This window comes from Ahaetulla prasina, chromosome 2 (genome assembly GCF_028640845.1).
Source record: "Ahaetulla prasina isolate Xishuangbanna chromosome 2, ASM2864084v1, whole genome shotgun sequence".
Lineage (NCBI taxonomy): Eukaryota > Metazoa > Chordata > Lepidosauria > Squamata > Colubridae > Ahaetulla > Ahaetulla prasina.
Genome location: NC_080540.1, coordinates 155,898,218 through 155,910,433, shown reverse-complemented (window position 1 = coordinate 155,910,433; position 12,216 = coordinate 155,898,218).

Here is a 12,216-nt window from a genome sequence, read left to right as displayed (position 1 = left end):
TGTGTCATCCACAGGTTCTTCCACTTCAAAATACCACACAGTTTTTCATGCATTCCAATAATGGAACTCAAGATCCTTCTGTAGTACTTTGTAGAATTACTATTTTTTTACTCTGTTTCAAATAGTTTCTACATTCCCTTTCCTTATGTCTACTTTGCATTCATTCTTTGTGGATATTACCTTCTAACACGTCTTCATACAGGAATCATGTCTGCACCGTGCAAGTTATTCTATTTGCATTTCTTTCATTTGTTCTCTTTTCTTCAATGTCCATTTCCTCTCAATATTATTTCTTGATGCAATGAAAAAAAAATGCCCCACAGTCAGAATTCTCGTCAATTTTTCATCATAAACCGTGATATTAACCATGCTATTACATTTATATTCATACATTTGCCATGTGTACCTACAGTATGAACCAACTTAACTTTTTCTGGCTATTTAGAAGCAAAAAACAACACCCTAATCCAGGGGTGAAATACTCCCGGTTTTGGACCAGATCGGCTGATCCGATAGCGATGGCGGCAGGTGGTTCGGAAAACCGGTAGCAAAAATCCCTGTCTTCCCCTTGGTCATGCCCATCCAATCGCCCGGTCGCCCGCTTGCCTACTTGCCGGTTCTTTTAAAAATTGCTTTTAAAAAGTAGAAAAAAAAGAGGCTGAGCCGCGTGATCGTCAGAGCCTTTTTTTTACTTTTAAAAGCATTTTTATAACCTATTTGGCCGAATAGGTTGTAAAAAAATTGCTTTTAAAAGGTAAAAAAAAAAAGGGGCTGAGCCGTGTGATCGTCAGAGCCTCTTTTTTTTACTTTTAAAAGCATTTTTATAACCTATTTGCCGGAATAGGTTGTAAAAAAAATGCTTTTAAAAGTAAAAAAAAAAAAGATCGTGGGCACAGCTGATCACCACCACTCCCCTGCGCTGTTTTACTTACCTCATACCTCCTTTTGGCTTGCACTGCACGGGCGCACACACCTCACATTTGGTGCGTGGTGCGCACTGCGCATGTGTGCACAGAGCGTGCATGCACAGCCAGCGAACTGGTAGTAAACCGGTTCAGATTTCACCACGGCCCTAATCAGGAACTACCAAAGGCAAAACCACCCTCCCACCAACACTGGCAGGACAAGCTACTGTATATAAACAGGAAGAAAACCTCACCGTCCTTAGCACTGATGATATTACCTAGTTGGGTAATGAAATGTCTGCAAGCAAACAACCAAGCTCAGAGAACACTTAAGGACTTCACAGTTAAAGCAAACCTTTATTTTTAAGCAGATACTTATCACTCACCATTTTTATTAATTCTTAGGTCTCCAAATGGTTCAATCACTTTCTCTATTCTCTCGCTCATGTCATCTAACAATATATTTTCTGGATCACATACATTTAGAACACCGTGCATTCCCTCCCCAACTCATTCTTATTTAGTGCTAATTATTCAATATAGAGCCCATCGTCTGACTATCGCCATCCTATGGATTCCTACTTTCATATACAATTACAACCATCTTGATGACTTCCAGACAGACATTGTAGTTCTTTCATTCATAATTAAACCATTTCCCTTTATTCATTAGCTGTACACCACACAATCTGGCTGCTTTCATTCAGATCAATTACACCCCTCCCCTTTCTCCTAGCTTCACAGACATAACATGTTTTTTTTCTTCTTCTGTAATTTCATATGTTAATTCATATTGCCATTTAATCCTCTTCCGTTCCCAGCCACACTGTTTCATATGCTGTGATCGGGCCCACCATGAATCATTATGGTTTTGATCCAGTGAAGCTTTCGCAAAGGCTGGTAACTCAGCCCCTTCTAAACAATGTTGTCATTCTATATCACGCACAATATTCTCTACTGACAGAGAATACAGAATAATGGAGTTGCAAGGGACCTTAGAGGTCTTCTTGTAGGAGACAGAGGGGTCAGTTTGGCCACATTTCGACTAGGATGCCACAAGTGGAAACTAAGCTGTTTTCCCCAGCATCCTTATGCTGTATTATGCAAGTTAGGCTAATAATTTTCTTACAATAAATATATTGTTGCCCACAGCCCATTAATTAATGAGCACATGGAGTGTACAGAAACATTCTCAGCATGCAAGTGTGGCTTGCGGTTTACTCTATATATGCCACGTACTGAACACATTCAGAATTCAAGTGTAATTTACTCAGTAAACTATGGTTAAACAAACCATGAGTCAGGATATTGCATAAATGCAGCCATTATATCAAGTGCAATTTCCCAACACCCACATATAATAGATTTTTTTTTCCATTTCTGATTTGAAATATCATAAAAACAACTGAATTGTGTTCTGTGGAAATTATTATGTATAAGATCAGACACACATTTCAGATATTCAACAGAGATCTAGCTATAAAAAATACTGAATACCCCACTCTTCATGTTGTTGTTCTTATCGGATAGATTGAAAACAAACAGACTGGAGGAGGGACAAAGCAGACTGAATCATCCCCACTCCTCCCAAATTTGGGTTACAGTAGGAGAAGAGGGATTAAAGTTGCCTCTACTTATCCCTGTGCTTTTTTGATCTAGAACAGGGGTGTCAGACTCAAGGCCCACCACCCGCATCTGGCCCGCAATGTGGTCAGATCCGGCCCGTGGGGCTGTTCTGGTCTACCCAATGCGAAGAGGAAAGACCAGGCCAGCGTGGCTTCAGCCCAGTTTACCCAATACAAAGAGGAAACTTGCCAGCAGTTGGCCATGCCCACCCAGTCCCCGCACCCCAGGTCAACCACAGCCCTGATGTGGCCCTCAATGAAATTGAGTTTGACACTCCTGATCTAGACATTCCCTCCATATGTACATATGCAAAATTACATTTTAATAAGGAAAGGAAAAATATAGCTGCAAGCAACATCCTAATATGTGATTTAACTCTTAGTTGTGTCTCCTAAACCTTCATATCAGAAGTAGCATTTTAAGGCCACAGATTCCCAATGAACCAACAAAATGGGATTTTCTTGCATCCGCTTTGGGATAAAGGAGAAATTAGTTTTTTCCCCGATTCCACTGAGGAAGCAAAGGAGGGAAGTTCCATAGTCATGCTCTATCTATCTATCTATCTATCTATCTATCTATCTATCTATCTATCTATCTATCTATCTATCTATCTATCTATCTATCTATCTATCTATCTATCTATCTATCCTTTCTAGCATCCTTCTTTCTTTCTTTCTTTCTTTCTTTCTTTCTTTCTTTCTTTCTTTCTTTCTTTCTTTCTTTCTTTCTTTCTTTCATGCCCCCCCATCTTATCAAGGCAACTCTAGGCCGCTTATAGCTGGCTATTCAATAAAAATATCATATAAAACATTAGAACAATAAAGATCGTAGATTTAAAATTCAGTTGACAAAGATGGAGAGTAAGGGAGCAAAGTACATGGGGAAGGAGGTGGGGGGGGGGGCGGTCTGTCTAATCTGTTAACCGCCTCTAAGTTATCACCTCCCCATTGGGGCCCCAGGCCAACTGCCACAGCCAGGTCTTCAAGTCCTTTCCAAAGGCCAAAATGGAAGGTGTGGATCTCATCTGGAGAGGCATAATGTTTCAGAGGGCAGGCACCACAGCAGAAAAGGCTCTTCTCCTGGACTTCACCAGCCAAAATTCCTTGGCCCACAGGATCCGCAGCATGCCTCTTCTGCTGGCTTGTGGGGTGGGTGGGTGGGCAGGCTAATCTCATCAAGCTGAGGAGGTTCCTCAGATAATTTGGACCCATGCCATGAAGGGCTTTAAAGCTGATAACCAACACCTTGAAATGGATCCAAACTGGCAACCAGTGCAGCTTGCGGAAACTGAAGGGAGGGGGTTTGAAGCTATTGAGAAGCCCCTTGTCCTCCATTATATAATCACGTCCTCCATAATTATAATGAAAGGAAGCAAAACACAGGATGCTGCCTTATTAGGGAGAGTCTCAGAGAAAACAACAACTCCCTCCTCTGTCTTACACCAAATAGTTTCATCGGTCACAGGTACATATTGTCCCCAATTGTCATGCCTTCCATTATTTTGCTGAATTATACTGATTGGGAAGTAGGGAAGTTCTAAGGACCAACATCCCCAGGGACAAAAAGTAATGAACTAGAGGAATATAAATAAAGGAAATGTGCGTCAATTCTGACATACACTTCAGAGCTAGCATCCTTTTCATTTCTTCCTCCTCCTCCTCCTCCTCCTCTCTGCCATTTCCTCACGGACAAGGGGTGGGGGTGGGGGAAGAGTAATTAACAGAGGACGCTTTCTCTTATTCTTCTGGTGCTCAGCGGAGAAGATTTCAGAAACTGGAGGTGGAAGGGGGGGTGTGGGGGGGGAGAAAAAGAAAAGACAGATTCGCTTTTTCTGTTGCTGCTGCATTGAAGACAGTGCACCCTGACCTCTCCCCACGGATGGGAATGACGCAGGCCGCCTCATCTTGCTAATTAAAGGGGAGTGGAGGCGGAAGAGAACCACGTGGCACCCCACAGCTCTGCCTGTAATAAGCCAGGATTTCACAGAGACCAGGCAGAACTGTAGGTTGAGGGCTGCCCTGGCGGTTAGCTGGTACCCTAGCAACTCCCTAAGAGGGAAGAAGGAAGAAGACCCTTGGAGAGCTGCAGATTTTTTTGCAAAGAACAGGAATGAGCAAAAGGCATAAACGGGATGTTGGATCTGATGACCGGTGGCTATATCCATATTGAGACAGCATGGAACAGCAATCCCAGCGTCTTATGTTTTTGCCCGATGAGATTGTGTGCGTTTGCCGCACAAACGCAGGCCAGCCCAACCAGCACTCTCACATTAGCCACGTCAAAATTTGCACCAATCAGACCATTTTGAGAAGGGCAGTTGCTTGCAGTTAGTTGCGGGGCGAACTAATCTGCTCTGCAGAGAAAAGCAAAAGGAGGCTGCTGTTTCAAACAGAACTAGAGCTGTCTAATGCAGTGCAGTATCGCCTACTGTTAAGAGCAGCAGCTCTCCAGGGAGAGGGAGGAGGGAGGGAGGGAGGAAGAGAGGGAGGGAGGGAGGGGGGAAGATGCATTTCTAACATTGTACATTTAGAAGTTTATAGAATATGGCTTTCCACCCTATTTAATAATGCAAGAGTTTACGGTCACCTCACCGGCTTCTTTTATGATGGGTTCAGAACAGACAAAAAGAAGTATTTCTTCTGGAGAGGCATAATTTAATTATGGTGGTTTTCATTAAGTCAGCTTGCTTTCAAAAATTATTAGACCAAATGAAGAAATACAGCACGTGGCTATTCACAGTTACAAATCTCGGTAAGCAAATGGGATTTATCTGATCTAGACAATCGGATGCCGGAGACCACCTCATAGAAGAGCACTGTCACGTCTCTTTCTTGACATTTTGGTTTATCTCAGGGAGATAAAAAAAAATCAGAATGGTCATAATTGGCAGTAAAGTGATATAGAAAGCTCAAACATGTTGCTGATGTTAATGACTGTCCAGATTTTTGCAGTGTGTGTATAGATACACACACACACACACACACACACATAGTAGACCTACCTGTGGTTAGAAGCATAGGTCCCAACAGTGCAGAAGTCTTCAAATGAAAAGCCTTACAATTTTTATTTTAAAAAGATATGATTCCTTTCTTCAAAAAAAAAAAAAAGTGTGTGAGCAGCCCATGTAGCCTCAGAACCATTTTTTACCTTTCAAGGAACACCTAGATTCACCCACTCTTGTTTTTTTCACTAAAAAGACAACATTTAACTGTCTTTTAAGCCTTCACAATACTTAACACGCATTTAACCCATCCACCCCCATGGTGGAAGGGATATATTTGTCCCTGGTTACTTCAATAATGCAATCAATTGACATAAGTCACTGCTGTTGGTCCTGGAAGGGCTCTCTCTATAGGACCAAAGCCAGAGTGAGGTCATATGGATCAGGACATTATTGTACATATGGTGCAATTGGGAAGGGGGAGAGAGCAGAAAGGGAGCTGGGGGAATGATGGGGAAATTGAAGAAAGGGAGGGATGGCAAAATGGGGTTTAAGGCGGTTCCTTGCTGGACACCCATGCTGGCATTTGCAGGATGTAAATGGTTTTCATATCTGAAATTGTATAAATCTTGTATGTACAAGGTCCTGCATATTTGCATATTTTGGGTTTTTAAAATTTTGTTATTTTACGGGGGAGTACGTTTTTTAACATTTTGGGCATTTAAATTAGTTTTTTAAGGGATGTTTTTAATTATTGTGTGTATTTATATTTTATCTGCCTGTTCACCGCCCTGAGTCCTTCAGGAGAAGGGCGGTATACAAATTAAAATATTATTATTATTATTATTATTAATTATTATTATTATTATTATTATTATTATTATTATTATTATTATTATTATTATTGTTACTTTTTATTGTTTGGGTTTTGTTTTTTTTAAAAAATGTGATGATGCTTTATCCTATATTCCAAGGATCACAAAAAACGATGCTTAATCCGGTTTCATCAGTGGAAATAGCGATGCTTCCAGCAAGCTGGCATTACTGCATTGAAATACTGTAAATACCCTGCTAGTGAACGATGCCAGACCCAAGGCAAGAAGCAGTGAGCCAGCCATGGGTGAGAATTATCTTTGAGCCTCAGCATAGGCTCCGTGTAGCCTGAAGACATAAGTTGGCACTCTCTTTGGGAGTAATGTCAACAATTTTTCTCAAAGAAGTTGATGTGGGGGGGGGCACCCCCCACCCACATGAAAGTGATAGTATTCAATGTGGTGTATTCAGCTTGATCATGTATATATAAAGGCTAACCAGAGGGAATATTCATCAGATATCCTGGAAGTGCATGTCATTCTTCAGACTCACAAAGCAAGGAGCGGTGATGTTGGAGATTCCAGATAAAGGAACTTGGCAAGATAAGGGAGCAGCTTGCATTCAATTCTCCTCTTGAACTCCCGTGTGAATTTGCGTCCAGTCCTGGCACTTAACAGAAAGCCTGTATCCTTCCTCCAAGATCCAGCTCTATTTTCCCTCTCCCGAGGGCACCAGGAAGACCATCCCATATGCATAAGCAAAGACAAGAAAGTGTCATTCTGCTCCAAAAGTCCAATTACTTGGACTTTTCCTGCCTCCATCTCCACCTGCCTTGCACTAAGGAAACAGCATCTTGGCTAACTCTTTCCTTTCAGCAATTGCTTTATCGTATCTCCTCCCTTTTTTACACAAAGAAAGCGCAATTAAATGCCAAGCATCCTTCATATGCAGATGACAACCTTTTGCTCTGCTCTACAGTGACTGGTGAAACAAAAGGAGAGCATTTTTTTTACAAATCCATCAGGAGGATGTCAGGGCACAGTAAGCTATCTCCACACATCCCAGTCTTTCATGACCCCCCACTTCCAAAGGGAAGGCCATTCTCACTTATTCTTTTTCAAAGGTGAGAAGCTGTGATGTATGAGTAAACCACCACAAATAGTTGACTCAGTTGTGGTTTATGCAGTTCACCCAATTGCTGGGCTCAGTACAACGCAACCTACCATCTGCTAGTCATGCAAGCTGAGATGTTGCAACACAGTTTAAACAAAGCAGATTGTAGCCTGGTGCTGTAGGAATTTAGCACCCACCCCCCTCCTAGAAGAATGAAAATATTTTAGAAAATATTTAAAAGGCAGAATATATTTCCCTGAATGAGAAATGGAGAAACATGTTTTAAAGTCAAAGCAACTTCCTGCCACTCCCCACCTTTGTCAATGGGCAATTAAGGCTTCAGCCAAGCTCACTCAATCCCCCCATCATTTGCAACACAATAGAACAGAAACTCACCACATGGCAAGGCTCAGGCAAGCTTGAGGGACAACCTACAAGGCTAGCTAAGACCCCCACCCCCTGGGAGTCTGACAGCCAATCAGGGTACTCTTCCTGTGCCCCAGAAAGTTCAAAGCTCAGAAAAAGCATAAAACCAGGGAGCACACAGGATCTCGCCCTTTTCTGTTCAGGATCTCAAGCCATGTGATCCTGACCACCATTAAACCATCTTTCCAAGCAGCCTCCATATTTCCAGTGTCTTTGTCCCCACTTGGAACTGAACCCAGATGGATATTTCTTCCAACAGTGCTTTGCATGGTTTTCAAACCCAATGGGCTTTTCTACTTAAGTTTTTTTTTTTGGCAGCCACTCAAGGATTGCTACTCTTTATGGCTCACTTTCTTACTGATCAAGTCTCCTTTGAGTTCTACTCCTGGTTAAGTTCACCGACATATTGATATAGTTTTCCCAACAGACATGCAGTAGTGGTTTATTGTCATCCTTTTTAGGCAAACCCTTAACCTACAATTCTGAAATCTCCTGTTGTTGTTGTTAGTTACAAAGTTGTGTCTGACCCATCACAACCCCATGGAAAACGTTCCTCCAGGCCTTCCTGTCCTCTACCATCCTCTGGAGTCCATTTAAGCTCACCCTTACTGCTTCAGTGACTCCATTCAGGCACCTCATTCTCTGTCGTCCCGTTCTTCTTTTTCCCTCAATCTTTCCCAGTATTAGGCTCTTCTCCATTGAGTCCTTCCTTCTCATTAAGTGGCCAAAGTATTTCTCCTATCCAAATATTAATCAACATTAATCCCACTTGGCTTTCTAGCTCAGCCAAGGTCAGCTACTTGATCAGAATCAAGTAATTATTCCAGAGAGATGAGAGTTCAAGTCAGAACTGCAGTTCCCAGAAGTCCCAGCATCGTGGACCATAGTGACAGTATATCAAATTATACTTCAGCAACATTTGCATAGAATTCCCTTTTCCTGTTTTAGCCCATATTCAATGGCAACTACCAGGAATACCCACCTGCTTACATCACTACTTCGACATCCTCACTAGTAAGCTGTACTGTAGTTGATGTTCTTATGCCCCAGGCCATGCGATTGCAAAAGAGAACACGTTGATATGATGTAAAAAATACAGCGCCTGTCACCTGTCTTTGCTGATTGTCTAGACTCTAGCTGAACAGCTCTTCAAGAGTGATTATTTGGCATCCTGCAAAGCCTCTTTATTGTTTAGGTTCATTTTAGCTGTAATATAGGACAAGAGATGCAGAGCCTAGAACAGGGCTGTCAAACTTGTGGCCCGCAGGTACGCTGGCCACACCAATGCCCGGTTTAGTGAAGGGGGGAAAAATCCCAATAGGGCTTGTGATGCTGCTGTGACAACCCAAGTTTGACACCCCTGGCCTGGAATACTAAAGTAGGGCCACCCCTACTAAAAGAAAACTGGATCTTTTCCAGGACCACTAGGTTGCAATGGAAGCCACTGCAATGTATACAAGAAGATTCTGCTGCTGGAGTATGTAAAATTGCAAGATTAATGTGGTTAGATCTGCTATGCCAGTAGTGCCAAGAAGAATCCTATTGGGTGTGAGTTTCATGGGAAAAGGGTGGTCCCAAAGGATTGGTTGACCCATACTGGAGTTAAGTTATTGATTTAAGTCAATTGCAGATAACCTGTCCCATCCAGCTGATCCTAGTCAGGAAATTAGCTACTGTTGTAGTTAAACACAAAGGTGACCATCAAGGTGCGCTGCATAAAACAATACGATTTCAACAGGTCACATGGCATCAAAAATATTTGAAAACTTGGCAAATGGATAAGTTTATATGGCTAGAGGAAAAAACAAATTAGATATAAATTATTGCAAGATACTCAAGAAAGAGGTTTGGGTTTACTAGATTTGAAATAGTATTTTGATGCTTGCTATTTGGCTGGTTTAAAGAATGGGTCTCTCCAAAATAAGTTACTTGATTTGGAGAGCCAGGAACTAAGATTTGGACGACATGCTTACTTATGATACAAGTTTAAAATAAATGTTTCAACAACCACTTTGGTAGACATGGCATCCCAAGGGTTTGGAATAAAGTAAGGCATTGCACCAGGAAGCTTTTTGTAGAAAAGAAAGGCTGGCAAGGTTAGATTGGTGGACCTATGGTCTAATAATTTTTCAATCACGGTGAACCTACCCCCAAATTTAAAGAAGAGTTGGAATCAGAAGTATGACGAATGAATACATGAAACATTGTATGGTTCAGTGGGCAAATAATTTTGGATATGATGCTTGAACAATTGGAAAATATGACAAAGGGTTTAAAACTTCCATTAAATTATAATTTAAAAAAAAATTTTTTATAAGATGATGTGCCAATGGTATTTAACACTGGATAAGTGGTCAAAAATGTATAAAGGTATTTGAAAGGCATGCTGGAAATGTAAATGTAAAGGAACCTTTTACCATCTCTGGTGGACTTGTTACAAAGCAAAAAAGTATTGGAGTAGGATTCGCATCTTAATACCCAAGGGTCTCAAAGTGAATATGGACTTAATGGACAAAGAACTTGAAAAAAAAATTGAAATTTTGATATTATACAGTGGTACCCTGGTATGCATTATTAATTGGTTCTGGGAGGTGAGAGTACCAAAACTGATGAATACCGAACACATTTTTCCCATAAGGAATGATGTAGTAAGTCATAAGGCAGCTGATACCAGTAAGTTCTAGCTTGTGCATTGAATATCAAACAAATGATGAATACCAGGATGAAATTTTTACATCAAAATGCATCGAGTACTAAGGAGTCACAAAGCAGTTGAGTACCAAGGTACTACTGTATAAACTGAAAGCAGCAAGAATACTCTATGCATGAAAGATAGAAAGATACTTTAATTCTACTGATTGCAAAAACTGATGGGAGTTAGCAGAGATAAATTGCCTGTTTTAATTAAAAAATACACCTAGCTTTGTTTCCATTTGGAAACTGCTTCTGATTTTGTGCTTGAGGTGGGGAAAAAATGAAATAGGGTCTTCCTGGTAAGTTTGTTATAAAAACAATTAATATATATTACTATGTAAATTTAAAAATTGAGGCTGTATGTTATCTTATTCTACTGCACTAAAGAGTTAGAAGTCAATGTTTTTCTTTTTCTCTTACTTTCCAATTATTTTCATATTTTTGTATTTTATATTTTGGTAAATTAATAAAAAAATTAAAAGGCAAAATGGGAAATGACAGCATGTCAGGGTATCAAAAATAAAATCATAATATTTCCAAATATTAAATATATAGTTTTTAAATTCTCAAAAAATATAAATTACAAAATGTAAAGCCTGGCATAATATCCCGTATGTGGCATTTAATTAAGTACTGGGCAGTTCTGCATTATAGAATAACTTCTGTTAAAAAAAAAATAGAAAAGGCACTCCTACAGCAAGTATGCATGTTTTAAGGTTAATTCTAGCATAATCCTAAACTGAAAGAAATCTACTTCCCTTGAGCAGACTATCCCATGCTTCACACATTGCATGGTTTGATCAGTTTAACCAAAACTAATCAGGTACAGAATACATCAAATCCAAGACAGGATTCATAACTGCCCTGCACCATAACACAAGCTAGGTTAACTAGAAATCTCTCTTCTGTATGAACGATGTGATTTTGTTATAATTGTCCCCAATGTTTATTGTAACTTTTCCCACGGATCTTTGTCAATTCTAATTGCAGCAGGGTAGACATGTATAGCACATAACTATCAAGTCTCAATTTTGCAGAACACCATCTACGTTTGATAAGACTTCTCAACCATAAAACGACCCTCTGAAAAAGTCTTTTTCTAATAAAAGCCCTACTTGCTTTAGTTCCCTTCATTGCAACTAACTTTTGACAAACTTTTGTGTTTTTGAGAAGGTATCAGGAAATTCTGTAACCCAACACTGCCAGACATAAACAGAGCAATAAGCTTGAGAAATTGATACTAGAGCAATTACTTATCCCTCGAGCCTTAGCCGATTAATCCCAATTACTTCCATTTTACAGCAAGTTATCGATTTCTATTCTTTCTTTGAGCATCAAGGCATAACGCCTTTAAAATGAGTGTCTGATGACAAATTGTTTAGACATGGCAACCACATCAAGGTTAATGTTGCCCAGTCTCCTTATGGCAGGCAGAGAAAAGGGAACTGCTGTCCCTTGCCCTTCCAAAAGGAAACCTCAACAGCCATGGTAGGCAAGGGAAAGAGAAACACATCTCTGTGTGGTGTGGGAGTCAGATAAGGAGATTCAGGAGGAAGTTGCTTAAGTACTTAAAAACCAAAGCTAACTCAAGATTGAAAAAGCCAAAGTGGATACTACCTCTTTTAAACATCTCGTTGCATCAGATATCAGTGGGAACTTCTTTTTAGGTTTACGTAGTTATGTTAACCTTACATACTA